The sequence below is a fragment of the Canis lupus genome, chromosome 24 (assembly GCF_048164855.1).
Source record: "Canis lupus baileyi chromosome 24, mCanLup2.hap1, whole genome shotgun sequence".
In the NCBI taxonomy this organism is placed as follows: domain Eukaryota; kingdom Metazoa; phylum Chordata; class Mammalia; order Carnivora; family Canidae; genus Canis; species Canis lupus.
In genome coordinates this window covers 42,967,154-42,995,111 of record NC_132861.1, presented here as the reverse complement: position 1 = coordinate 42,995,111, position 27,958 = coordinate 42,967,154, and the positions used below count along the sequence as shown (strand labels likewise).

The window sequence follows — 27,958 nt, the reverse complement described above, 5'->3', positions numbered from 1 at the left end:
CTGAACTCAGTATGCAGGAAACAAAAGATGAATGGTCTTTCATAAACATGTTTTTATAACATAATCTGCACATATAAACAACTGGCAGTACATCCTTTTGGGATTCTTGTGAGCCAGGATTTTCAAAGCTACAGAGAATGGATTGAGTTTCGGAATTATTTCCCAATTTTGTGCTGTTTGGAGGAAACATCTGTTTACTGTATGTAAATGAACAAGACATTCTGTTCTTTTAGGGACGCAACAAAGAGCCCTTAAAGTGAGCCAATTTGGCAAATACGGAAACATAGCCTCTTGAAAAGGACAACAAATGAAGTCTAGCAAGAGATTTTGTAAAAGATAGCCGCTATTTTCTTTCTTGAAAATTTCTATATTTGGATCAAACAAGGAATGGATATTTCCTCTTTGATGAAAAACCTGTCGAGAGCCTTTTGGCCTTTTGCTCTTCTTGCTGCCCTTTTTTTTTTTTTTTTTTTTTCTTCCTCTTCTAGTCATCAGACAGACTGAAGTTAGAAAACAGATTTGCAGCGTGGAAGAAGTGTGTGGCAGACGGCGAGGCAGCTCGGCAGTAAATCTTAGCTCAGTTAATATTTCCACATGTCTGGTGGATAACCTTGGAAGGCCAAGAGTCCAGACAGTTTGAAGCAGGTGCGTTAGCATGTGCTTTCCTTTCATATTCTATTTGGCCTCCTTGCACCAAGTTGATGTGCTTGTCTTGTACATACTAATTTTACATGAGCTGAACTTGGCTTGAGGGCAAGAAATAGCCCTGATGTGCTGTTGGCTGGAGACAGCATGCATAGCTATGGGAGTCAGTCAGATACAACACATGTGCAAAGACTTTACAAAGAGCTTACGGCTGTGCCTTTGTAACTGAAGGGGACTGGTTGCTTTCTTAAATTCTAACTCTTAGAAGGGGGTGCGCCTGGGTAGCTCAGTCAGTTAAGTGTCTGCCTTCAGCTCAGGTCATGATCTCGGGGTCCTGGGATCAGGCCCCATGTCAGGTTGCTCAGCAGTGAGTCTGTCTCTCTCTCTGCCTCTGCCCCTCTGCCAGCTTGTGTTCTCTTGCTCTCACTCTCAAATAAATGAAATCCTAAACAAAAGAAAAAGTTCTAACTCTTAGGGAAAAACTAAAAATTGACATCATAATGATGCCTAAGAATATTTACCTTTTTGGGTTACACTTCAATATCTCAATTACTCTAATATTTAATATATGAATATTTATGTTTTATTATAAACACTGACATAACAAACAATGCACCATAATGAGAAATTTATGATACCTTCTTTGACAAACATGGGAATCTAACTGATACTCTTCCATTCTTTTTTTTCCCATTTAAGAAGGCATATCAGGTAGCCATATCTTAGAATAATGGGTTTCATTGAAAGTGGAGACAATACACGTTGCTGGTGTTGTGAAAATTATCTAAACATTCCTGATAAATTTCTCCTGCTCTTCTCTTCCTCCTCTCCCCAATTGTCCTGACCCTCAGGACCCTCAGGACATAAAATTATGACTAATTTTACTTAGGGGTGATCCTGTGAAGAGCCCTGTTTTTGAGCTTCTGAATCCACCCCATTTTTCAGCAATTTAGGTGTATGTTTTATAGTCGTAATGAAAACTCTTTCCAAATTATATTCTCTTCTCCATACTGATAAGCTTGAAGGAGCTTTACCTTTTTTGTGGCCACGTACCAGCACACTTGAACTGAATTTTGGTCCTGCTGTTTATAGTTCTTAGTTTCTTATTATGAATCTCCTCTGAAGGGACTCTTATCAATGATTTTAAAGTAATGCAGATATCAGTAACAAAATCTGCCACGAAGAACATCCAAAATAAAGAATACTCATGTCTCCACCAAACTCAGAGACAAAAAACTGAAATTTGGATACAGAGGGAGAAGGGCGATAGTTGCATAAGAATGTGTGTTTGTTTAGATTTTTTTGCTTCAGATTTCTGCTATGGCCACTGGCTATCCAGAAATATCGGGAAAAGAATGGTCTTTCTTTGCCCTTCAAGAAATATCTGTCAATTCTGATTACACAAGACTAAGAAAATCAGAATTAAAGGTGACCGCATCTTTGTATTGACTGTCATGGTCCTGTCCACAGGTGGTGCTCAGTCATCTGAGCCTAGCCCTAGGTCATTACCCTTGTCTCTCTATCTGGAATTTGTGTTCCTGATCATCCCATTTAGTTCCACCTGATGCCTTGAATGCAAATCCAGATGTCTTTAGAAAGAGCTAACTTCCTGCATGTTTCTACGTTATACTTAGAAACTTGACAACCTCTTTCAGCATCTACTCCCTTCCTGACATGACCTGGTTTTTATAAATGATAAGATGTTGATATCAGTCTACTTATAAATTTTCTTTCTGTCTCTTCAGTTTCTTCTTCCAACAGTATAGAACTCTGACTCGGAACCTATTGGTCTTTGGATTTTATGAACAAACCTTCGTCTAAATGAAATTGATCCATTAGCTAAGTCCATTGTCTAGCATCTTGTTTATGTGGCAGTCTCGTCAGCTCAACAGACCTTTCTGATTTTATAAAATTGCACACAGAGCAAGTCATGTTGTGTGACCTGGAAAAAGGTCAAATTACCTTTAGCAGCATGGGTGTGCTGAGGAGAAATGGTGAATGTTGTTCACGCAAATTTCATGAAATAAAATTAGGGTGAGTCTCAAATGCCAGGCTTAGGAGTCTAAATTTTAACTTGAAAGAGAGGAGGGTGAAGCCAATGTTTTTGGAAAACTGAGCTATCTGTCTGCTACAGGAGAGCAACATAGTGGAGAGATCAGATAAAATACCAGGTGCTTTATTCCATAAAATGTGATTTCAGGGAAATCATTTCTGTGGTTTCAATGCCCTAATCTCTAAATTTAAAAGTTTGAATCAGATTTATTCCTAAGATCCTTTTCAGAATCCAGAGACTACATTTTATTTTATCCTCAATAAGGTCATTAACCAAACTTGTGATTTCACCAGGATAGAAAGAAGTCTGTGTAAGTAAACAATGTGTTTGGAGCAGAATTTTTAAAAAGTTGAGAAAAACATAAAACCCACTGTGTTGAAACACTGTTGATGGATTTACCTGATGTAATAATTTCTGTATCCAAAATCATCACCTCTAAGTTGTTCTAACTTCAGGGAAATTTTATAAGCAAAGACTAGTGCATTCTTGTAGGAACAAGGACTATTCGCAATAATATTTTCAGGGATGAGTCACTGTAATTACAGGTCTCATGGGCATTCTGGCTGAATTTTAGCAGCATAGAATAAGTTTTCTTATTGATCAAAGATGTATTTTGGTGATTGCTGAGCCCTATATAATTTCTATAATAATAATTGTTTTTATTTTTTTTTAATTTTTACTTATTTATGATAGTCACACACACACAGAGAGAGAGAGAGAGAGAGAGAGAGAGAGAGGCAGAGACACAGGCAGAGGGAGAAGCAGGCTCCATGCACCGGGAGCCTGACATGGGATTTGATCCTGGGTCTCCAGGATCGCGCCCTGGCCAAAGGCAGGCGCCAAACCGCTGCGCCACCCCGGGATTCCTAATTGTTGTTTTTATAATTACAATAATACTTACTTTGTTACTATTAGCAGATGTTTTCAAAACAAATAGTTAACCATGGGACCTTAGGTGAATTATGTGTTCCTCATTTAATACATTACAGGACGCCTGGGTGGTTCAGTGGTTGGGTGTCTGTCTTCAGCTCAGGGCATGATCCTGGGATCCTGGGGTCCTGGGATCGAGTCCCACACTGGGTTCCCTGCATGGAGCCTGCTTCTCCCTCTGCCTGTGTCTCTGCCTCTCTTTCTCTCTGTGCCTCTTATGAATAAATAAAATCTTTTTAAAAAGACATTTTAGACTAAATTATTTCTTATAAATTCTAAATTGAGATCTTGTTTTCATATATCATAAAAATGTAAACTTTGCAATGAATACTTTTGATCTTTAATGTTGGCTATTCAATCTTTACTCATCCAGGAAACAGATGTATTGAAAAACTGCTCCATGTCCTATGAGGCTTTAACACTTGAGAAACAAAGATGTGCAAAGGCCACCTGCCTCCTTTTCATATCAAGAAGTGGGGGCTTTCCCTTTTCTGAATCTTATTTTTAGATATATGGATGCAATACCATTCTTGTTAGAAGGTACATTCCATTGCTTATTTGTGGAAATATCTGATTTTAAAAGGGAGCATCTGTGGAGTTTCCTTCTACATGATGAGAGTTATCTTCTAATGACTAACTTAAAACATCTCTTAAATTACTTACAAAATACATATTTCATACATACAACCCTGCACAGTGATTCTTATATACACTGTGTTTTGAGAATCATTGTGCTAAAGGACAAAACAAATCTATAAATCCAGATGTATTAGTGTTCTACAGAGAAAGAGAACCAGAAGGAACTATATATATAAGAAGAAAATTATTTATTATGGGAATTGGATCACCTGATGATGGAGTCTGAGAGTTGCTGATGTGCCATCTGCAAGCTGGAGAACCAGGAAAACTGGCAGTATAATTTAGTTCAAGCATCAACTGATGGTGTAACTCCCAGTCTGGAATGAAAATCTGAGAACCAGGGTAAGGGGAGAGGTTGGGTACTTGGATATGTCCCATAATCCAATGGCCTAAGAGCCACGTGCTCCAATTTCTAAGAGCAGGAGAAGATGGGTGTTCCAGCTCAAGAAGAGAAAGCAAGAATTTACACTTTCATTATCTTGCTGTTCTATTTGGATTGGATCATGCCCTCAATAGATTGGATCACGCCCACCTACATTGGTGAAGGAATCTCCTTTCCTCACTTACTGATCTAAATGCTAATCTCTTCCAGAGACAGTCTCACAGATACACCCAAAAATAGTTCTCCCAGCCATCTGAGCATTCTTTAGGCCAGTCAATTTGACACAAAATTAATCATCACATTGTGCCCTTAAAACAACTGTCAGGTCCCTAACAACAAATGTGAGACAGGAAAGTATTTACCACAAAGCTAATAAGATACAAAGTGCACTGCCTCTCCCTTGTACAAAGAGCTCTCCAAAGCCCTGGAAATTCATATGGTTTTGTACAAGTTGTAAATGTTAGGTATTTAATTCTGATTGGTCAAGATTGCCTCCTCTTTCCACTCTAACTTATCCTTGTCATACCTCCCCTACCACTAGGAAGTACTGGAGCAGCCAATGAAATTTGGAGGATCCACATAAGGGCAAAGTAAGTTTGGGTACATAGTGTTTGAGTTTGGTACTATGTGGTTATTATGATTCTCAGTCATTTCTTGGGTAGAGCCAAATTATTTCTAGCTATTTCAAATACAGAATGTCTTCCAGGCATTTTTCTACCATCCACTCTGCCAGCTTACCGAGCACCATGTTATGAACATGCCAGGCCAGAGGTTATTCTGCAATATGAACACCAACCCTGTATCTGGAATTCCAAAAAATGTAAATAAAGGAGGGGAAACAAGGTTTGAAGTTCCCAGAACCTGGAGCTAATCTGCATAAAATATCTTCTGGTCATTAGACATGCAAAATTTTAGTGAAGGATTTATTTCTCATTAACACTAGTCAAAATAGATTCTTTTTGTCAAGAATTTCAGCAATTTAATTATACACAGACACACATACACACACAAGTATATATATGTATATATGTGGAAATGACATGAAATCATCCATAACAGCCCAATAGGACAGAAACTTGATCGTGTCTTTCTCAAGTTCAACAATACTGATTATTTTTATCACATTGCCGATAATGAGTTGTGAAGCTAAATTATATATTTTCTAAATTCTCTATAATACAAAACAAATTTTAATCAATCTTACTAGATTAATTTCCTAGGGCTGCCATAACCAAGTAGCACAAACTGGGTGACTTAAGACAACAGAAATATATTGTTTCACAGTTCTGGAAAAGTTCCAGAAATCCAAAGTCAATGTGTTTACAGAGCCATGCTCCCTCTGGAGCCTCCAGGGCAAGATCCTTCCTTGCCTCTTCCAGCATCTGGTGACTCCAGAGATTCTTTGGCCTGTAGCAGTGTCACTGCAATCTCTGCCCACATCCCCACATGGTCTTCTCCCTATATCTCTGGGTCTTCACAGGGATACCCAACATCTTGGATTAGGGGTCCATTCTACTCTGGTATGACTTCATATTAAACTAATTACATCTGTGACAATTCTATCTCCAAGTAAGATCGCATTCTGAGATACTGGAGGTTAGAACTTCAACATCTCTTTCTGTTGGGGATACAATGCAACCCATAAAATTAAAAAAGACTAAATTATCTCCTAATTCTCTCCATTGAGAAAATGTTACTAACTTGTCATACAAAGATGTGATCAAGAGTAGTCAGTCAAAAATATTGCTCCCTCTCCAAAAAAAGTAACAGAGGTATTTCAAATACTTCATTTAAAAATAAGTATTTTTAAAACTTTTTTATGATTTTGTGTTATTTAAATACTTTGAAAGTTGTTGTGATTTATTCTCTTGTCTAACAAAATCACCGTTATACCTAATTGTTATTCATAAACACATACCCTTTTTTCTTACAGAAGTCCCACACAGCCAGAAATTGTGTAAGATTCAGAGCAAACAAAACTTGGATCTACCCCTAGGAGTCAGGTAATTTGTTTCTGTTTCATTGTGCTTCCATCATTCTAACTAATATGGGGGGGGTAGGGTGCTGGATTCTGCACTGCCTCTGCTCACAGCCCTCCCAAGGCTGCCTTCTCTACGGTGAAGAGCTGAGGTCCTAACAAAATTTTATCTACATTTTCTTACCCTTGCCCTCTCTGTTTCCACACACTTATTGTTCAGTCAAACTGGCCATCTTGCCTCTAGGTCTTCCCCACTGCTGCCATGCTTTTTCTCCTGGACTCTCTCACCTGTTACCCCAGAGGCCAATGCCTCCTTTCCTCTAGATTTGTGTTCAAGTGTCCACGCAACCGAGGGTGACATATGAGCAGCCCCACTACTGCCTCCATACCAGCACTCCTGGCCTGCCTCTACCCAACTCTATTTTAGCCATACATGTAACACCATGGACATAGCATGTGTTGACTTACCTAGCTGACAATAGTCTCTTACCCCCATTAAACTGTCAGCAGCATGAAACTGTGTCGTCTGCCACTGCCCAGAACAGTGTTAGATGCATGGTAGGGCCTTGTAAATAGTTGATGACCAAATAATAAATTTAGTTGTTGTCATTGCTGCTAATATTAAACCTGAAATAGGAGCCTTATCTCATGTGGGCGTTAAGTGTAAACTCAGAAAATGAGTTAAATTGAACTGAGATGTGAGACATAGGATGTAACCCCATTCTCCTAGTGATGCTCCATTTGATGTTGGCTGCAACTAAGCACTCCTCTTGTTTTGGACTACTTTTTTAGTAGTCTGTAGTAATATTTCGTATTATTAGTATGTATGTATGTGTGGGTTATGCCTGAGGAGAATCTGAAGAAGAAGACAGTCTTGGTCCTTCCTAGGAGGTAGGAGTTAATTACCAGAATAAATAATTGTCACTGTTTGACCCATAGACTCACACAGAGTGGGATTATAGCTCCTCCATGCTGCTCACACTCCCCAGGAGACTGCAAGAGCAGGATTTGTGGCTGAGCTACTTTAGCAGATACAGTTGTGCAAAACAACAGGGATCCTCTGAATGTGGCCCCTTGTTATTGTCCTATTGGTTTGAATCAGCATTAATTGCTTGGAAAATGAGGATTCGATTTGAAGAAACACCTGCAGAGTCTCTAATGCTCTTTTTGGTATCAATTCAAGCTGTTTTCATCCATGGTTTCCAGAGAATAGTTAAGCTTCCATGCCTGGTCAGATTTCACCATCATTCATAATTCTTGGGAAGAGATATAGTGTCTATTTTTATAAACACTTTTCATCCTGGTAGAAAGTCATCCATCTTCGAAGCACTGTGACATAAAACTGAAATGAAAATTTTTGTGTGATGAACATCCAGTCTCCCATGATTATCTAAGTTTTGCTTTTCTGTTAAAACAGCTTTCTATCAGAAGCATGGATCTTTAATGTCTGTGAAATAAAACAGGTTTCAAATATATGCATGTAAGTAGGTAGGTATGTTTGTATTTTGACTGGAGTTTTTATGATTCTTCGGAAAGTTAGTTTGTGTCAGGTTGTTGGCAGTCTGTGCTCTTATTTGTGATCACTCTGACTCCAATTCCAAATTTTAACTATCATTCATTCTAGCATATCATTCTGAGACAGAAGCATGGGAGATTGGAAGGGTGCTATACTTGCTCATGCTGACAGTGGGCTGAGCCAGATAGTAGCCTCATATGGTCCTCAGAGATTGTGGAAGGAAGCAGTGCATGAATCCTAGAATATAGATAGGCATTTTGTTGATTTTAATTTTAATTTTATTTTGATGTTCTTTTTTTTAAAGATTTTATTTATTTATTCATGAGAGACACAGAGAGAGAGAGAGGCAGAGACATAAGCAGAGGGAGAAGCAGGCTCCCTGTCAGGAGACCGATGCAGGACTTGATCCTAGGACCCCAGGATCATGCCCTGAGCTGAAGACAGACGCTTAACCACTGAACAACCCAGATGTCTCTATTTTGATCATGTTCTAGAGTAATCAGTCGTATAGTAGGAAAAAAAAAAAAAAACTTTTAAAAAGGCAGTTAGGAGTTGCTAAACAGTTTAAAAAAAAAAATCTTGACATGTTTGATGTGAAATCACTATATTCCAGGCCAACCTGACCAGTTAGGAAGTCAATAACCTGTCAATAAGACAACTGATTTGGGGGCAGGAAGTCATAACCAGATTTGTTGAGATCTAAATCTTATGAATCACATGGTTGGTTGGTTGGTTGGTTGGTTTTCCCTTTACTATTTTCTGTGCGGAAAAATAAGCACTGGAAAATATAGTGATTAGAAGAGACAAATGCTTTACACACTTTCTAGAAATTAGCAAACCTCCCATTCTCTGTTGGGAAAAAATGGCCAACCAAATTAGAAAGAATTGACAGTATCTGGCAAAGTCATAAACATCGGTGTCAACAACTAAGAAAAGACAACAGCTGACAATTCACAGCCAGGAGATCTGGGAGGGATGAGAGATTTGCCTCTACAGTGAGGCAGAAGTGAGCACCATTAGGGGGTAAGCCCTGCAAGTGAAGGGGGTGGGGAATCAGGAAGGAGAACCTTCAGGATGCCTCACCAGATGATGCTTCCCTGGGCTGACCAGTTTTAGGAAAGAACTCCTAAGGAAGAATCAAGGATCTGAACACTGATGCCATAGACCTGTCTGTGCCCATACCAGCACTACAAAGTCTTGGTGTAAACTCAGGGCACATACCCAATGTATGAACCCCTGCTCTAGAAGTGTTACGTCATCTGTTTGGTAAAAGCCCAGGCATTTATCTAGCTGGATTTGGGCTTTGATCTAGCTTCTGTCACTTTTAAGATCTGAGATGCTGAGTATTGTCCTTGAGTCCCTCTGAAATGGGAGAGGGGCAGAGGAAAGTGACATCTACCCACACCCACAGGGTTGTTGGGAAGTTTAAACTAAATGAGATAACCCATTTAATCCATTAAGGACAATGCTGGGCACAGCTCAGTGCTCAATAAATGATCGTTAGCACAAACAACAAACAAAACTGTATGTGTAGACAGAAAGATAGACACACACACATGCATGCATGCACATGTATATGTGTGTATTCTTTGCCTCAATATCCTCAAAAGCACATGTTGTCAGAGGCAGACATGATATGCATACAATTTTACATTCACTCTCATCTTTTCTAATCAAATGTTCCCAGAACAGACTGTAGGCTGGCAAAGTTACATCGATATTCTTTTGATCTGTGCCTATTTGTACAGCAAATCCTAGCAGTGACCCTGTGAATGTTTATGCAGAACCAGCACCGATTCTACCTACAGACCACTCAGAGGATACAGCATAAATGCACTCTGTCTTTCATACAGACAAAAGCGCATTCTTTGCAAATAATTACACAATGTGTAATGTCGTCAGCATTTTACTGGAAATGGTTCTCATTCCACATCGTTCAGAAAGCCAGCAATGACAATAAAAACACATATTTTAGGAAAAAAAATACATTATGTGCTAAGTCCAACTGTGTCAACCTTGCTGCATTACCCAACTGCTTCATTTTCAGGGTGATAAAAAGCCCTCCACAGTGTTGAAGGAAGGTAGACTATTCTAGTAAAACAAAGTGTCTCGAGACAAAGTCATTCTTGTTTTCTTTGTGCCTGATGTTTCCAAGTTGTGTGTCTGGCCTGAAGCCAGCCCCCTGTCAAACCCCCTGGGCTCAGGACCCTGTCCTGTTGGAGCACTGTTCCCATGTTCCCATGTTCCCATCCCTTGTCCAAAGGCACCTTGAGAGGAACATAATCCCTGCCATCATTAAGCCACGGCCAATCCCAGAGACCCCCCTGTTACCAAAAGCTTGACCCAGAATTAAATAAAAATCATAGCTTTTAATATAGGATGGGACCTCAAGGCTGTCTGCTTCCAGGCAAGTATGATATTCACAACTCCATCTCAAAGCCTAATCAACTAAGGCTCTAAGGAGACATGACAACTAAGGGTAATATGCTCTTCCTGGATGGGATCCTGAATTATAAAAAAGAAAAGATTAAAACCTAAGGAAATCTGAAAAAATATGGACTTGAGTTAATAAGAATATATCCATAGTGTTCATCAGTTGTGACAAATGTGCCACATTAATGTGAGAGGCTAATAATTGGGGAGGTTGTGTGTGGGGTGTATGGGAACTGTCTGTAGTGTCTGCACATTTTTTTTCCTGTGAATCTAAAACGTTCCTAAGGTTAAAACAAAACAAAAGTTTACTAAGAAAAACAAAAACAAAAACCAACAAACAAAAAAACAAAACAAGAAACACAAAACAAAACAAAACACAGTGGCTTAAACTCTGTTCTGTATTCCAAAGAGGAGTTATAAAAGTGACCTTTGATTCTAATTAGTTAAAGTTATGTTCCTGTTACAAATACTTGAAGTATCAAATGTGCAAATTCCTTGCTTCCTAGTCTGTAATCTTGTCCTTGCTGAAATGATGTCTGGCCAGAATGCAAACAGGACCAGTGGCAGGCTGACCACACCCAGGACAGGCATCTGTGGGGAGTGTCTTACTAAAGATCCTCACATGCTACCCACACCAGACCCAGTGCTCTTATGACATCCTGCCAATAGGTCTCCAGTAGGTGTCCCCAGAGTTTGGGCTCATGATGAGAGGTGGAAAACCCCTTGGAGAGTCATTTGGATAGCCACGCTCTTGTGTACAGGGTAACCCACAAGGCTTGTGTCATCCCCCTCTCTTCATACCACTTTACCTGCCCTTGGGATTCCCCCAATGCCAAGAAATCTCCAAACGTTACACTGTCCTAACAATTGGTTCCATGGGACAGTAGAAACTTGGATCTTCTAGTCCAGCCCTGCCATCCTGCAGCGGAGGAAACAGGGGCCAAGAGTGAGAAACCCTTAGACAACTCCGGTGTTAGAAACACTCAGGCAACCCAGAAGCTCATATTTTAAAACAAAAATAGGAAACTGATATTGACAGAAAGGAACAGAATTGTGGGCTCTTCTTGCATCTTTTATTGTTACAGATAAAATAAGGCATTACTTTTGGGGGTGCCATATTAAATCCCAAGGGAATATCGATTGGAATTTCCTCAAGTTCCCAATAATGTCTGAGAAATATTATCTAGACATTGTTAATGTTATGTTTTTCAATTTATTCGGCTGCCTGAAGCTATACAGTGCTGAAATGAAGCTACATACTTCTATATAATCCATGAGTGCTATGGGATATTATAATTGAAATCTGAAAAGATTTTGAAGTAAATGATAATGAATATTTGACACATCAAAACATATGGGACGTGGCTAACACAGTGCTCAGAGAGGAATTTATAGCTTTAAATGCTATTTTAGCAGTGTCATTTTCCTGAAATATTTTAGTGTTATTGCTCATATTTGATTTATCAATGTCTCTGTGTATCAGTCTGTTTTCCTCTCTAACATTCAATTCTCAAGTTAAATTCCCAAGGAGAATGCTCTACTCAGTTACTAATTTAATGACCAGAAGCTTAAGGGTTGGTTGAACAATGAGATACAGGTTAAAATAATATAAGTACTATTTTTTCTTACACAGTGCTCTTTGATAGTTTTTATAAGTCATACAAATAATTAAGAAACAAGATCACTATTGCCTAAAAGTAAAGAGCAAATTTGAGATAACTTGAAATAAGTTAACCTGAAATAACAGAACAAGGCAATCTATTACTTCAGTCTTATGAGGGTCTTAAGAGATTGGGGCATATTTCTTTAAATTTAATACATTTGGATTCCATGGTTGCCCCACGGATTCCAATTAAATTCTCCTAGGTATTGTGTCTATCATTTGGATATTGTCTTCAACAGTTAAAGTTGATGATATGATTCAAAGGCCCTAGCAATATTCAAATCACATACACTATTTTCTATAAATATACAACTTCAAAACATTAAACATTACTTAGGTTGTTAATATTTATTTTAGGAAATTGGAAAATATACACAAATAGAGAAAATGCCATCTATAATTCCATCACACGAAAGTAATCACCTTCAGTAATTTGCTATGCATCTCCAAGAGTTTATACATATTTTTATTAATTTTTATCAAAGGAACAGATTAACTGTTTAGTACAAAATGCTTTAAAATGACACACCAGTTAAAATGTGATTTAAAGAAACATCTAGGTACAAATTGCTACTAGGTTGCTCAACACTAAACCCAACTGTTATCAATTAAAGCTTCATGAAAGGTTTTCTCCTTTCAGCAAAAGTTTGCATATCAAGGTTCCTGGCTATAAACAGATAAGCATCAAGGTAATATATTAGAAAGCTATTAGGAACCACTGAGATGGGGAACTAGACTTGACAAATGATTCCGAACCAAAGGAAGCAAGTTAGCCAGAACTACTGCCAGGCCCTGCCCTGGGAGCACACTGGTACCAGAGCCATCGCCACCACGCATGGGTCAGCGACATGGCCACCACCACATCTGTGCCTCCAGCTCCACTGACTGCTTCTGCTCTCACTGGACATCAGATGCTCCAGATTGGATGATTAAAAGATTCCAGCAAATTCAAAGGAGATACAGGAGAATTGTTTCAGGAGGTGAAGAACCTACAAAATGGCCTGTAGAGTTTGACACAACATCATTCAATATATAAGAGCCAAAGAAATGTAACACCATATAACAAAATCAGCTATAGTCCTGGTGGAGCTTTCAGGCTTTCCCTGACAAATGGAAAAATTAGGTAACTCTAAGTTTTAAATGTGAGGACGTAAACTACATGAACTAAGAGAGTAGCCCTCTTTGGAGATTTGGACTTGGTGACCGTGGAAGGGGACCCCCGCAGGTATGATGGGAAAAAAATTTCCTGTGCATACAAAGTCTCACACCTCAAACTCAGCTGAGATCTTTGGTCAATAAATAACCCCAGTCAGGATTAGTGCCTCTCTAGTATATAAGGATCTTTTAATCCTGGGAAGATCTAATCTCCTATGAGAACATTCAGGGGAATCAGACTGATACAACTGGCGTTTTTGATCATATTGGCATTTTTGTGTTAAGGATTCTGTGCAATTTAGCATGCTCGATATTTATATCAAAGATAATATACTATGACAGAGTAATTCAAACCAAAACATGTTTAACTGGATAATTTGTCGGTTGAAATTTTAAGCAGAAATTTACTATGATGTTAGAACATGCATGTTAATTTAAGAGTCACCATCTTGAGAGAGTTGTTCCAGTCCTGAACTGAGGCAGAACTTTGTGGTGTGATACGATCAGGAGCCCCTTCTGGGAGGTATTTATTAACATACATGATAAAACGCTTGAACAATTTTCTGATAGACATTAATTAGCTTAAGAACCTCTTCTAAGAACACTCCAGCTAACTTCCTACCCTGCAAAATGCCTCAGGACCTGTAATCACTGTTTATCCAGCCTGCAGTCTCCCTAACAAGAATTTAAAAAATCCAGTCTAAAATGATTCTCTGGCCATTTTTTTCCTACTATAAAATGCCTCTACTAAGGTGAACTCTTTGAATTTCTTAGAAGGCTTATTCCCTTGCAGCAAAACTTTGACCCAAGCTCTGAATCAATTTGTCTGAGAAGTTACTTTAATAATATTTATGCTCAACCCATTAGCAAAAATTTACCATAGTACTTGATATTTTTTTTTCAGTCAGAAAATAGCACTTAAAAAGAAAATCAGCCATACTAAATTTAGAAATTCAGTTAAAATTGTTTCAAGGGCTGTGATAAAGCAAATTTGTGAATAAGACCATATATACTACTCATTACCTTAAAACCTGTCATAGTTTTATTGATTTATGCGTAAATTAATAAGAATCATAATTTGAAGTGAACGTTCAAGGGTGAATTAGGGTTTGGAATTTGGATGTTTAATCATAAAGATTAATTCTTTTATTTATTGTAAAGAGGTTCTCTTCTGAATACTCTTTTTTTGCACACAAAGGCTGCCTTCAAAAGCATTGAAAATACTCACATTGTGCCCACCGAAAACGGTGTAATGAAGAATTCTGCAAACAGAGAAAAGCTAGGATACTGAGAAGCCAAAATAATGAGTGTGATGAGAGTTTCCTTTTTGTTCCCCCCTTTATGGATGCTGTCATGGTTCTTTTTAAATGCTCCTGAAAGCTTATTCATTTCCTCAGCTCCCCCCCCCTTTTTTTAATAGTAGTACCCCAAGTGGAATCATGAGGCAAATCCTTTCTCAAAATTGGTACTTAAATCTCTCCTTTTCAAGTTAGGTCCTCCAAGGAAGAATTAACATAATCAGCTTTTTGCACCAGCCCTGTGGTTTGTTGTTTTGTGGGGAGGATTTTGTTTTGTTTTGGTTTTGGTTTTCTTTCACTATGGGTGTTTTTTGGTTTTATTTTCTATGGTTGCTCTTTCCCTCGCGAACGGAATAGAAATAATAGTTTTATAAAAATGAAGGAATGCAATGTACTGTCTTCTTCAGCTTGAATGTCTCTACCCGTGTGTGCCACAAAGACCTTTGGGTTTTTGTTTTTGTTTTTTTCCTTTTCACCATTATATTCCCAGAGCTTACAACGTTGAAGTCACCCACATAATACTTTCTGGGTCCCCCTGAATGACAAAAAGAGTAGATGATGGAAAGATTCCCTTAATGGTTTCCATCCTCCTACTTGCTCAACCTTATTTTCACCCTCCCGGGCTCAGTACATCACTTTCTTGTCTGCACTTCACTCAGAGACCCGTCATACCTACATTCACTGCTGAGATACCAAGTAGCCCGGAGGGATGTGTCGATTCCTTGAGTCCCAAAGACAAAGCTGACCTCAGATCATCAGACATAGCAGGAGAAGTTTCAAAACAAGGGTGGGCTGTGCTGAGTCAAAAGGCCAGATCTGGCATTTGGGGGGACTCTGGTGAGGGGGAAGGCGGAGAGTTTGGGCTGGCACCAGCTATCTCCGGATTTGAGTCAGGAGATTCAGCAAGGCCGGGCGCTCCGCCTAGGGCTTACTTCAGGCCAGAAGAAATAGGCAGGGGAGAAGGATGAGCCTGAGATTAAAGGAGATCTTAGAATCTGGAACAAATAAATTGCACATCCACGCAAAGGCATCGCTGGTGCATGACTGCTAGGTGTGAGCTGTCTTTCTGCTCTGGCATTAAATAAGCATTGCACCTGCTGAGGACATTTTCTGGAAATCAGATATGATGGACTCTGAGATGAAGAAGGCCTCTGTGGTTCACTTCTCTCCTGGATCCCACAGCATTTCCTTGCTTAATAATAGGAACAAAGAGAATAAGAGGCAGCATATTTTGACAATGATTGTAATGTGTTTTGAAACCACATGGCAAGGGGTGTGACATGGGAAGGGAATCAAATGAAGCACTACAGTAAATACAATTAAAAAGGCCAAATTTCAGCCTTTCAAATGAATTACCATCCTGACTATTTATTACTTAGTATGGAATTGAAACTACATTCACAACTTTTATATTATTAACTTTCTGGAAAGCAATGAAGTAGAGCCACCCGCTGTAACTGTGTGTGACGTGTTCATTGTCAGTCAGGACTGGCTACATAACTCGTAGGGTCCAGTGCAAAATATAAAAATACAGGAGCCCTTTGCTCCAAAAACAGGAAAAAGTATCATCTTTTAGGTACGAACATCTAAAGCTTTTTCCTTTCTTCTGTAATTTCTCTGTTGACTTGTCATGGTGCTTTCATTTGCTAATTAATGTCATTCAAAGTAAGGAAAATTAAAAATTTAAATTATTAGTATGAATTTTCAGCTCATCTTTATATTGAGCAAGGCCAGCTTTCGATGCATATTTTAGAGCATTTAACTGGGTGTAGAATCGTCGAAATGCCACAAAGGCTCTTTGTTAGCACGTACATGCATATGTATCACGTTCCTACCAGAATGGTTGGGGAATGCTGTGGAAAACTCACTCAGCTGTCATAGCACTTCTTGACAGGCACACATTCCACCAACATTCTCTGCCTTTGGTGTACTGGTGAGTGATGGAGGACATCAGGAAAAGGAGCCGTGGGCTGCTCCATCTATAGGCTGTTAGCTAATTCAGGGAAGTAACACAAGAAAAGATGACTAGTTAAGGTGCCTTGGCCATTTGTGTTTCTTAGAATGTATTGCCTTCTTTTTTTTATTTTTTATTTTATTATTATTTTTAATAATAAATTTATTTTTTATTGGTGTTCAATTTGCCAACATACAGAATAACATTGCCTTCTTTATGGGTTTGATATAAGTTTGGTTTGACCACAAAGTAGGCCACTTCTGGCTGTCAGTGTTTCTGTTTACTCAGTCACAGACTCCACACACTTACTGTGTGGTCTCTTTGAGTCACGCCGAACTCCCACACATTTGGAGTCCACTGGGTTTTTATGCTCAAGGCACCTTGTAAATGTAGTACTTAAAGGGGCATCAAGGATCATGGATCTGCACATTGAGCATACCTCTCCTGACCACAGTGTGCCCCGCTATCTCATCAGACTTCACTTACAAAATGCAAGTCCAAAGATAAATTATTGAGAATTTCAAGACTACCATAGCAGAGCATTAAACCAAACGTGGGGCCCTTAGGAGCACAGGTCATATAACCATGAAGGCAACTCTGTTGTTGGATTTTTTTTTTTTTTAAGATTTTATTTATTCATTCATGAGAGGCAGAGAGAGAGAGGCAGAGACATAGGCAGTGGGAAAAGTAGGCTCCCTGCAGGGAGCTTGATGTGGGACTCAGTCTTAAAACCAGGGGATCACAGTCTGAGCTGAAGGCAGACACTCAACCACTGAGCCACACAGATGTCCCCTATTGGATTTGAAGGAGAAATGAAAACTTTACTGGAAGGAAAAGCAATCAGTAATGCATCAGAGCTTGGATGGGTAGGAGTCTCAAGATGTTTGCAACATATCATGCTTGTATGCATGGAAAAATGTACTATACTCGTCAATAATTAGAAGTGAGGAGGAAAGCAAATTTCTTCAGTGGATACAAGTATCTATTTTTAATCCCAGAGGAAAATCAATAATGGTTCTTCATGATACAACTGCATTTGAAGGTCAAATTTCCAGAAAAGCAAACTTTGGATTTCAGAAAACACCAGTATAGATATATCTAAATATCTGATTTTTTTGAATATGTGATAAAACACAGATTAAGAGTAGACTCTGGTGTGAAAGTAGAGTCTGGTCAAGACATTGTGTTTTTTAAAAGTCAATTTTTCAGGAACGTCTCTGGCAAAACCACTTTTCCTTAGAAATAATATGATTAAATAATGATCGAGTCTCCAGGGTAGTCTAAAACTATAGACCTGATGTTATACTTAGAATGTAAAGTTAATAGTATGATTTACTAACCAAAACCTCATGTAGAATATTTTTTTTTATGGGAAATACATTTCAAAAACATCAGGAACACATTTCCATTCAACTTACCCCATAGAAACAGGGGGTTCTCTGAGTCCTATGATGGTGGAAGAGGAGCCTAGGAAGGTTCCCTGATCCCAAAAAGTATGTTGGCAGCTGTGGGAGGTGAAAACTTAGATTGTGCTTGGTACTGATAACTTCCTAAATTTCTACATGTATTTTTGAAGCAAGGTGTCTGTGGAAAGAAGATAATGCTTGTCTGTAAATACTCAGGAGAACATGGCTTTAGAAATACTTTGAGAATACTGGGTGGACATCCCTTTACTGATATCCTAGGATGAGTTCCTTATCCTGTATGCCTCTCTCTAAGTAGAAAAATATTACTTTCTCATGCTGTTATAGCAATATAATTTAAAAATCTGCTGCCTTGTGATTATGGGAGAGGCTGAAATGTGTCAGGCCTTCTGCATAGTTCCTTTCTGTTCATGACTAGATGATAAGCCTAGAAATATTTAAGGAAAAAAAAAAAGAACCCAATCCAACAGAATATTTTCAACAGAACAAGACTCAAAAAAGAAGAAATTAGAAAATGGTAAACATATTAGAGATTGACCTATCAATGCTTGGAACACTTATGTTAATAATAGTGGATAACATTTACTTAGAGTTCACTCAGTTCATGCAGGCACTGAGACTGCTTTTTTTTTTGTTTTTTAAAGATTTTATTTATTTATTTATTTATTTATTTATTTATTTATTTATCTACTTGAAAGAGAGAGGGAGAAAGAAAGAGAGAACAAGTGGGGAGGCGAGGCAGAGGAGAGGGAAAGAGAATCTCAAACAAACCCCCCACTCAGCTTGCAGAGTCCACTGTGGGGCTCCATCTCCTAAGCAGGAGATCATGACCTGAACTGAAATCAAAAGTTGGTCACATAACTGACTGAGCCATCCAGGAAGCCCCAGGCACTGAGATTTTTGTATGTTAATTCATTTACTTCTCACAGTAATTCACTGATGTGTTTATTTTATACAATAGTTTCACTTTACTTTTATCAACGTATGACTAACATATAATGTTATATTATTTTCAGGTGTACAATATAGTGATTCAATAATTCTATACATTACTTAGTGCTCATCATGATAAATGTCCTCTTAATTTCCTTCACCTATTTCACCCATTACCTTACCCACCACCCCTCTGGTAACCATCATTTTGTTCTCTATAGTTAAGAGTCTGTTTTTCTGTTTGTCTCTATTTTCTTTGTTCATTTGTTTTGTTTCTTAAATCCCACATATGTGTGAAATCATATACTATTTGTCTTTCTCTAACTTACTTCACTTAGCATTATACTTTCTAGGTCCATCCATGTGGTTGCAAATGATAAGATTTCGATTTTTTATGACTAATATTCCATGCATGGGCATGAGTTGCTTCCATATCTTGGCTATTGTAAATAATGTTGCAATAAATATAGGAGTGGATGCACCTTCCCTAATTAGTGGTTTTGTTTTCTTTGGGTAAATACCCAGTAGTGGAATTACTGAATCATATGGTTGCAAACAATGTTTTAAAAGTGAATTAAAGAGTCACCAGGTTAGGAAGTAAGACCAAAAGCTTCTAAGTAGTGAAAGTAAAATCCACACTTAGTGTGTCTGATTCAGGCGTAGTCTATCTCAACATTATATTTTTATGTTCTTATTTCTGATATAGTTCATACATGGTAGATGCTCAGAATTATAGATGCTTTGCTGAATATTTAATGTGGAAGTTATTATTTTAATGCCTAATTTAAATAGTGCTAAGGAATGTTAGGCAAGGATGTATGTTCACTTAAAAGTGAAATTTACTGACACATTTTTTAATAACTGGAAAACAGTTCATATCCACATGGTAGACTTAGAGATATTTGAGCCACAGTAAAACTTTGGCTTGTTAGGAAATGAGGGATTAGGTTTTTAAATTCTATTTATCTCAGATTAAAGCAATTTAACCCTTCTCTCCCCCTTTAAAGCCTTTTTATAGACAAAGAAAAAAATATAACATCAGAATTTTTGAGGTACTCTGAATCTTGCGTCATCCAAATGGTCATGCCTTAAAATTATATTTCCTCTTAGGTTTCTAAATAGCTTGCAAATGCCATGTCTTCAGAAAATGCATACTCAGCACCAAGCAAAATAGTTGGCAGGTCGTATATGTCTAAAGGTTGTTTATGAATTAAATAGATTTATTACTGGATGCTAATTATAATGCATAATAATTGCTAGAAAGAAATGCAATGAAGCCTATGTTGAATGCTTTTGTCACTACTTGTGGCAAACTAGAAGGAGAATAAAAATATCACGTTCATTTCAGCAAGAATTTGGAATGAAGAAATAGCAATACAAGCTACAAAGCACATAAAAAGTGACTACTTGGAAGAATTAAGATTTACAAACATAGAGACACAAAAATATGTAATGAAATGGAAATGAATTTCTGTTGGTGTAATGGACAGTATGGGAATGTGTACTGAGATTTAGAGTAGTTTAATCCAAAGTAAATAGAGGCTTGCTGTTGTCTTACTGAGGAAAAATGGATTTCTCAAAATAAAAGACATTTTTTATAATTATGGTATTAAACCCTAATGGAGAGTAAGGATGCTGCTCTGATGTTTTCAGAACATCACTGAGTATCTTTCTTGTCTATGCCAAGGACAGTTATTTTCTCTTCAACTAAATAAAAGATTCACTGGCAGAGAAAGAGCTTCTGAATAGATTAGATATTGATGGTATCCTCTGCATATAATGAAGATGTGTTTTATCCTGATACTGAAATATATAATATTCCAGAGTAAAGGTAAGGTTCAATTTTTAAAAGGCTATTTAAAACATGCTTTTATATTTAAAATAAGTTATGTACCATGAGGGCTTTTGTTTTTAAATTTTCACTAGATGTAAGGTATATACATGTCTATATATCAATATCCTGTTTCAATATATAAAAATTTATTCTTATCAGAAAAATATTAATGTTTTATGGATCTCAAATGCCATATACATATGCTCTTTCTTCTTTTTTGCATTCTTTTATGGTTCATATTTATGTTCACAATAGTAGCATTAAATTTATTATTCTTTATGGAATTTCATTTTTGACTATGTTAAGAAAGAACTTCAGTTAAAAACTACCACAAGTCTTTTCTTTACATTTTTTTTTATCTCACTGGTTTTTTTTGTTTTGTTTGGTCTTCATTTTTTTGGATTTTTTTTGCCACCATACCTCACCATCTCTTCCCCCTTTCTCCACTAGAACAAAATGGCCTGAAAGCTTTTAGTGAGAAAGCAGTCTTCCTTGGACCTCCATCAGCTATATGGAAAAATATTTCCTGTCCCAAACACCTATAATAGTAAAAGTACATCCTTGCCTTTCAAAGAAATTAGATTCTAGTTCTAGAAGTTTTACTTTAATTTAACATTTAGTTTAGGGTCTTAAAGACTGGGAGGATTATGTTAAAAATCTTAGTCTAAAAGGCAACTGAAGAAAGCTGAATCTTTAGAAGAAATAGCCCATTCAAAATCAGGCATGTCATTTTGTAAAACTTTCCTGTATGGAGGTACATGGAATTACAACCAACTCAGAATGCTTTCAAAATATGCTAAAAAATGTATGTATTCAATCAAAATGCAGGACATAGACAATGACATTTTTGCAACTTCTAACAGTATAAGGAAAAGATTGTATTGGGGTGGGGTTCCCAGATTCTATAATCAACACAGAAAAGATTTCACATATCCAATCCACAATTGTAGTATTGTGATACCATAAGAAATATACATTTTGGTCTTTGTCCTGGCTCCTGACTAGACCTCCTGAAGCCTTTATAATTTCTTAAATTGATCAGGTGTTAGAAGCATTTTTTGTTTTAGTATATGGTCTTTGACCCTGGTTCCTGACACAAAGTACCTAAAACTCTTTGAATTTCCTGCATGAAAGGAATATCTCCTGGTGAGCTCCTGGATAGCTTCATAACGGAGACTGGTCATCAGAAAGACCAGACCACAATTGGAAGCATGGAACTTTCAGTCCCATTCCTCATCTTCCAGGAAAGTGAGAGGTGCTAGAGATTGAGTTAATAATTAATCATGCCTATGTGATTAAGCCTTCATAAAAATATTTACAGGGTTTGGAGAACTTCTAGATTGCTGAACATCTCCATGTGCCAGGAGGGTGGTGGACTCCAGCTCCATAGGAACAGACACTCCTGTGCTTTGGACCCTTCTGGACCTCACCCTATATAACATGCCCTCTGTTATATTCTATGAACTGTTCTAGTAAACGTACTATCCATTCAATCAACCCAAAGAGGCTATGCCCAAACAATGGAATACTAATTAGCACTAAAATGACCTATTGAGCCATGAAAACATTATGTATGAAACTGAAATGCATATTACTGAGTAAAGAAGCCAATCTGAAAGACTACTTACTGTGTGTTTCAACTATATGACATTCTAGAAAAGACAAAACCATGGAAGCAGTAAAAATAACAGGGATTGCCAGGGGGTGGTGGAGAGGGGATAGATAAGTGGGATACAGAGGATTTTAAGGGTAGTAAAAATATTCTGCATGATACCATAATGGTGGATACATGTCATCATATATTTTGTCCAAACCCATAGACTGTACAACACCAAGAGTGAACCCTACTGTAAACTATGGACTTTGAGTGATCATCATGTGTCATTGTAGGCTCATCAGTTGTAACATATCTACCACTCTGGTGGGGGATATTGAAAATGGTCAAGACTCTTTAGGTATGAGGGCAAGGGGTAAATGAGAAATCTGTATTTTTAAAAAAACTATTTTATTTATTTATTCATGAGAGACACAGAGAGAGGGAGGCAGAGACATAGGCAGAGGGAGAAGCAGGCTTCCCACAGAGAGCCTAATGCAGGACTTGATTCCCAGACCCTGGGATCATGACCTGAGCCAAAGGCAGATGCTCAACCACTAAGCCACCCAGGCACCCCAAAATCTGTATCTTTTACTCAATTTTGCTGTGAACTCAAAACTGCTCTAATAAATAGTCTTTAAAATAAAGTGACATTTTAGGGAGTACCTGGATGGCTCAGTCAATCGAACATCTGACTCTTGGTTTCTGCTCAGGTCATGATCTAAGCATCCTTGGATTGAGCCCCATGTCATGTCAGGCTTCATGCTCAGCAGGGAGTCAGCTTTTCACCTTCTCTCTCTGCCCCCTCCTCACAGGCGGGCCTGTTCTCTCTCTCTCAAATAAATGAATAAATAAATCTTAAAAAAAAATAAAGGGCCATTTTGTATTGTACTTACTACAAACTACCATATACAGCTGAACTTACTTGCAATATAACAGAGTATTACGACAAATTATCATTAACCTAATCATTCCTTGTTAATATTTAATAGCCATCAATAAATATTATTTATATCATAATGCTTTATAAAAAACATTTATTACCTACATTTAATCATGGGTTTTTGTGGCAGACAGTGTTGTTGTCCGTGTAATTCCTGTGGCCCTCCTTGCAAGAGAGCCCTGAGCTAGTTCGGAGTGGTAATTGGCCAAGCCCCAGTCCTGCTCGCTTTGTCAGATGTTTAATCTCCTTCCTCTTTAGCAGCTAGGGACAGTCACATGATCCAGTTCTGGCCAATAAGTCTGAAGCAGAAGACTGTTTGGCAGAGGAGAGGATGACAGAGTGTTCTGGGAAAGTTTACTTTTAAAGGGGATGCAGGTTATCTGTCTCCTGATGGAAGACTGCACCACACCTATAAAGTATTCTTGCCAAACAGTGCTGAATGTGAATCTGTGAATTAGATCAAGCCTCTAGATCCAACTATCAATTTATAGCAAACACAGAAGAACAAGAAGCATATTAAATGACATCACAGGAAAGAAATCAGCAAAACCCAGACCATGGGAAATCACAGGAAATACAGTCTTATTTCTTCAACAAATGCACTGTAGAGAAAAGAAAAAAGAAATATTATCTATGCATCTATTTAAAAAAAGATTTAAGAACCATGTCAGGAATTTGCAGGGGATGACGTTTCAAAGAAACTAAAAAAAAAAAAAAAAAAAAAAAAAAAAAAAAAAAAAAAAAAGTATGACATCTACAAAAATATCAAATATTTTATTTTTAAATCAAATGTAAAATTTTTTAGACATGCAAAAGTGGTGTGTTTGTGTCTAAACAAAGAAACTTTTTCATATAGAGACAAATACTGAAATGTTTGCAAATGAAATGATAAAAATGACTGGGGCTTACATCAAAGTATTTCTGGAGTGTGAGAACTGGGTAGGATTATAGCTGGAGAGGCTTGGCGTTAGTTGATCATTACTGAAGTTATTTGATAAGTACATGGAGTTCCTTACACTTGATTTTCTACTTTGGTATATGTTTAAAGTTTTCCACAATAAAATGTTTTGAAACTATACACGTGAGTTTAGATTTGGCTGATCCTTTTCTTTTTTCTTCTTCTTCAAGATTTTATTTATTTTTTTCATAAGAGACACACACAGAGAGAGGCAGAGACACAAGGCAAAGGGAGAAGCTGGCTCCATGCAGGGAGCCCGACATGGGACTTGATCCTGGGTCTCCAGGATCATGCCCTGGGCTAAAGTCAGCACTAAACCACTGAGCCACCCAGGCTGCCCATCCTTTGTCCCTTCGTTACCTGACTAGGAAAAGGATGTGGTACTGGAGCTCCAGCAGCCTTCCTGCTACTGTGAGGCTTAATAGCGTGAAGATGAGAATGGCCAATCAGGAAGATGATAAAATCTTGGGTCTTTGATGACACTAATCAGCTCTAGACTTCTTATATAAATACAAATTTGTTTTTCTTTAAACTGCTATTGGAAAAATAAAAAATAAAAAAAAATAAACTGCTATTGGTAGAGTTGTCTGTTGTTATTGTTAAGGGTAGCCCTCCTAATATGATATCTATGCAATAAATTGAACTTTCTTTAAAAAAAAGGGGCCTAAAAGATGAAAAGCAATGGAATAGACTCATCTGGAAGTACAATATTAATTCTTCCTTTGTAAAACATTTTTTAACATATGTGTGATTTTATTAATTAAAATAAAAATGTAACACAGGCAAAGAAATTGATGTTGGTATCAATTATTTGTTGTCCTGGGCCGGGGATGGGGGAAGGGCAGGTGAACTTTTTTGGGGTGCTGGAGATGTGCTATATCTTGATCTGAGTAGTGGTCCCAGGGTAAAGACATTTGTTCAAATTCACGGAGCTCTCCCTTCACTGAACTGGACACTTCATGCCCATTGCTCTATTTCTTTTTTTTATTTTTTAAAAAATTTAATTAGACAACTTATAGTACATCATTAGTTTCACATGTAGTGCTCAATAATTTATCAGTTGCATATAACACTCAGTGCTCATCATATCACGTGCCCTCCTTAAAACCCATTACCCAATTATCCCATCCTTTCCCCGACCCACCTCCCCTCCAGCAACCCTCAGTTTGTTTCCTATAGTTAAAGGTCTTTCATGGTTTTTCTCCCTCTCTGATGACTTCCCATTCAATTTCCCTTCCCTTCCCCTATTATCCTTTGTACTGTTTCTTATATTCCACATATGAGTGAAACTATATGATAATTATATTTTTCTGATTGACTTATTTCGCTCAGCATAATACCTCCAGTTCCATCCATGTCTATGTAAATGGTAAATATTCAGCATTTATTCCTAGTTTATCTACTAAGATCTTGGGATTTATAAAATATTAAAATACAAAATTAATGTTTTGAATTAAATTCAGAGTTACAGTTCTAATCATGTCAAAGTAGCTTGACTTGAACTAAGCCTCCCAATGACATCAATATAAAAAGTAGACATAGCGGAAAAGACCTGTTGAAGACACTGATGAACAATTATAGCAAACAGTAACTAGATGGACTGCAATTCTTAAAAGCAAGAAAGCACAAGATATAAGGTCCACATTTATCCATATTTTCCAGCTCAGTGGAGCAGAAGGAAATGGAACCCAAGCTGCAAATACCAGTCTGACTGGTCAGAGGAAATGTAAATTAGAGGTGCAAATGTCAAAGTGGCAGGATATTGAGGGACAATGAAAAGGAGGGGGTGGGACCCAAATATACATACAAAGAAATTCCCTTCAAGCTACAGGCAGACACTTGGGGGTACTTATAGAGAAGTTAAGAGTCTAAGAAACTCCCTGGAAAACAGAATTTGGGAGGCAAAAGAACTAATCAGAGATTTCAATAGCTGCCTAATGCTGAAGAGTGAGAAACACTCCATCTGACTTTATGTAGGTCTTACTCTGCTCAGGTCACTGTAACAAAATACCATCCTTGGGGCGGCTTAAACAATATATTTTTTTCAGAGTTCTAGAGGTTGGAAGTCTGTGGACAGGTGTTAGCATGCTCAGTTCATGGGGGGGAGGCCTCTCCTAACAACTTGCAGACAGCTACCTTCTCACAGTCTTGTCACATGGCAGAGAGAGAGGGAGCAAGCCCTCTGTGTCTCTTCTCATAAGGGCACTAATCTCACCAGAGGGCACCACCATCATGTCCTCTCCTAACTACCTTGCAAAGATCATATATCTCCCAGCATTATCATAGTGGGACTTAAGGCTTCCCCACATTATTTGGGGAGTACACAACTTAATCCACAGCAATGGGCATTAATATCCTATTGCTATTGTAACAAATTACTAAAAATTTAGAGGCTTAAAACCATATGAATTTATTACCCTACAGTTTTGGAGGTCAGAAGCCTAATGGGTCTCACTGGGCTAAAATCAGACAGTGAGAAGGCAATTTGGGGGAGGAATCCATCCTCTTGCCTTTCCACTTCCAGAGGCTGGCTGCATTCTTTGGCTTATGATCTGCTTCCATCATCAAAGCATCAATGGCTGTTAAAGTCTTTTTCATGCTTCCACCTCTCTCTTCCACTGATAATAATTCTTACAATTTTGCTGGGCCCACCCAGATAATTCAAGATACTATCTTCATATCAGGGTCAGCTGATCGGTAAACTTAATTCCACTTGCAAACTTAATTTTCCTTTGTAATGGAATCTAATATATTAACAGTTCCTGGGGATTGGAACATGGATATATTTGGAGATATGTTATTTTGCTTACCACAATGAGCTTGATGAACAAATCAAGTTTTATCTTTAAACTCCAGAAGGGCCATGCCCTAGGAAAAGGCCAAAACTGAAATAGTCCATGCCTACCAAGATCTAGAACCAATCTTCAACAGGACTGAGTCTACCCTTCAACAGAAAACTACACATTATTTGAAGGAAATAATATAGTTTTTACCCATTATGTCCAGCATCTAATCAAAAATATGAAATATTCTAAAATATTGAAGAAATGTAGAAATAAAGGAAAACAGAAGTAGATAGAAACAGATCCATATATGATTCAGATATTACAGTTCTCAGAATATTTAAAATAATTATGGTCAACATATCAAGAAACTAGAGGAAAAGATAGGGAATTGCAGGAGACACTCAGAATCCATCAAAACTGTCAAATAGAAATTTGAGAACAGATAAATACAAAACTAAGACTAACAATTTATTAGATGGGTATAATAATGGGTCACAAAGTGTAGTGCAAAGGACTAGTGAACTGGAAGACATGTCCCAGAAAGGATACATACTTATGCATGAAGAAAAAAGAATAGGAAACCTCTGGAACAAAATGAAAATGTCTAACATGCATGTATTAAGAATTCTTACTGAGATCCCTGGATGGTACAACGGTTTAGCGCCTGCCTTTGGCCCAGGGCTAAACCCGGGATCGAATCCCACGTCGGGCTCCCGGTGCATGGAGCCTGCTTCTCCCTCTGCCTGTGTCTCTGCCTCTCTCTCTCTCTCTCTCTCTGTGCCTATCATAAATAAATAAAAATTAAAAAAAAAAAGAATTCTTACTATGAGAGGACAAATA

The 27,958-nt window shown here is 37.8% G+C and overlaps 3 long non-coding RNA genes across 3 annotated transcripts in view; 1 reads left to right on the top strand and 2 right to left on the bottom strand.

Moving 5' to 3' along the window:
• On the top strand, positions 1–24,090 carry LOC140616125 (uncharacterized). The gene is made up of 5 exons (XR_012016650.1): positions 1–645; positions 4,402–4,609; positions 5,191–5,239; positions 6,583–6,652; positions 22,159–24,090. It is a non-coding gene; the product is annotated as an uncharacterized lncRNA (long non-coding RNA).
• On the bottom strand, positions 23,444–27,811 carry LOC140616126 (uncharacterized). The gene is made up of 3 exons (XR_012016651.1): positions 27,751–27,811; positions 24,693–24,867; positions 23,444–23,976 (listed from the first exon to the last, which is right to left on the bottom strand). It is a non-coding gene; the product is annotated as an uncharacterized lncRNA (long non-coding RNA).
• The window catches only part of LOC140616124 (uncharacterized), a 32,439-nt gene continuing 32,284 nt past the window's right edge, over positions 27,804–27,958 (bottom strand). Inside the window, exon 3 of the long non-coding RNA XR_012016649.1 lies at positions 27,804–27,899. This is a non-coding gene — a long non-coding RNA (uncharacterized lncRNA). The remainder of the gene's footprint in view (positions 27,900–27,958) is intronic.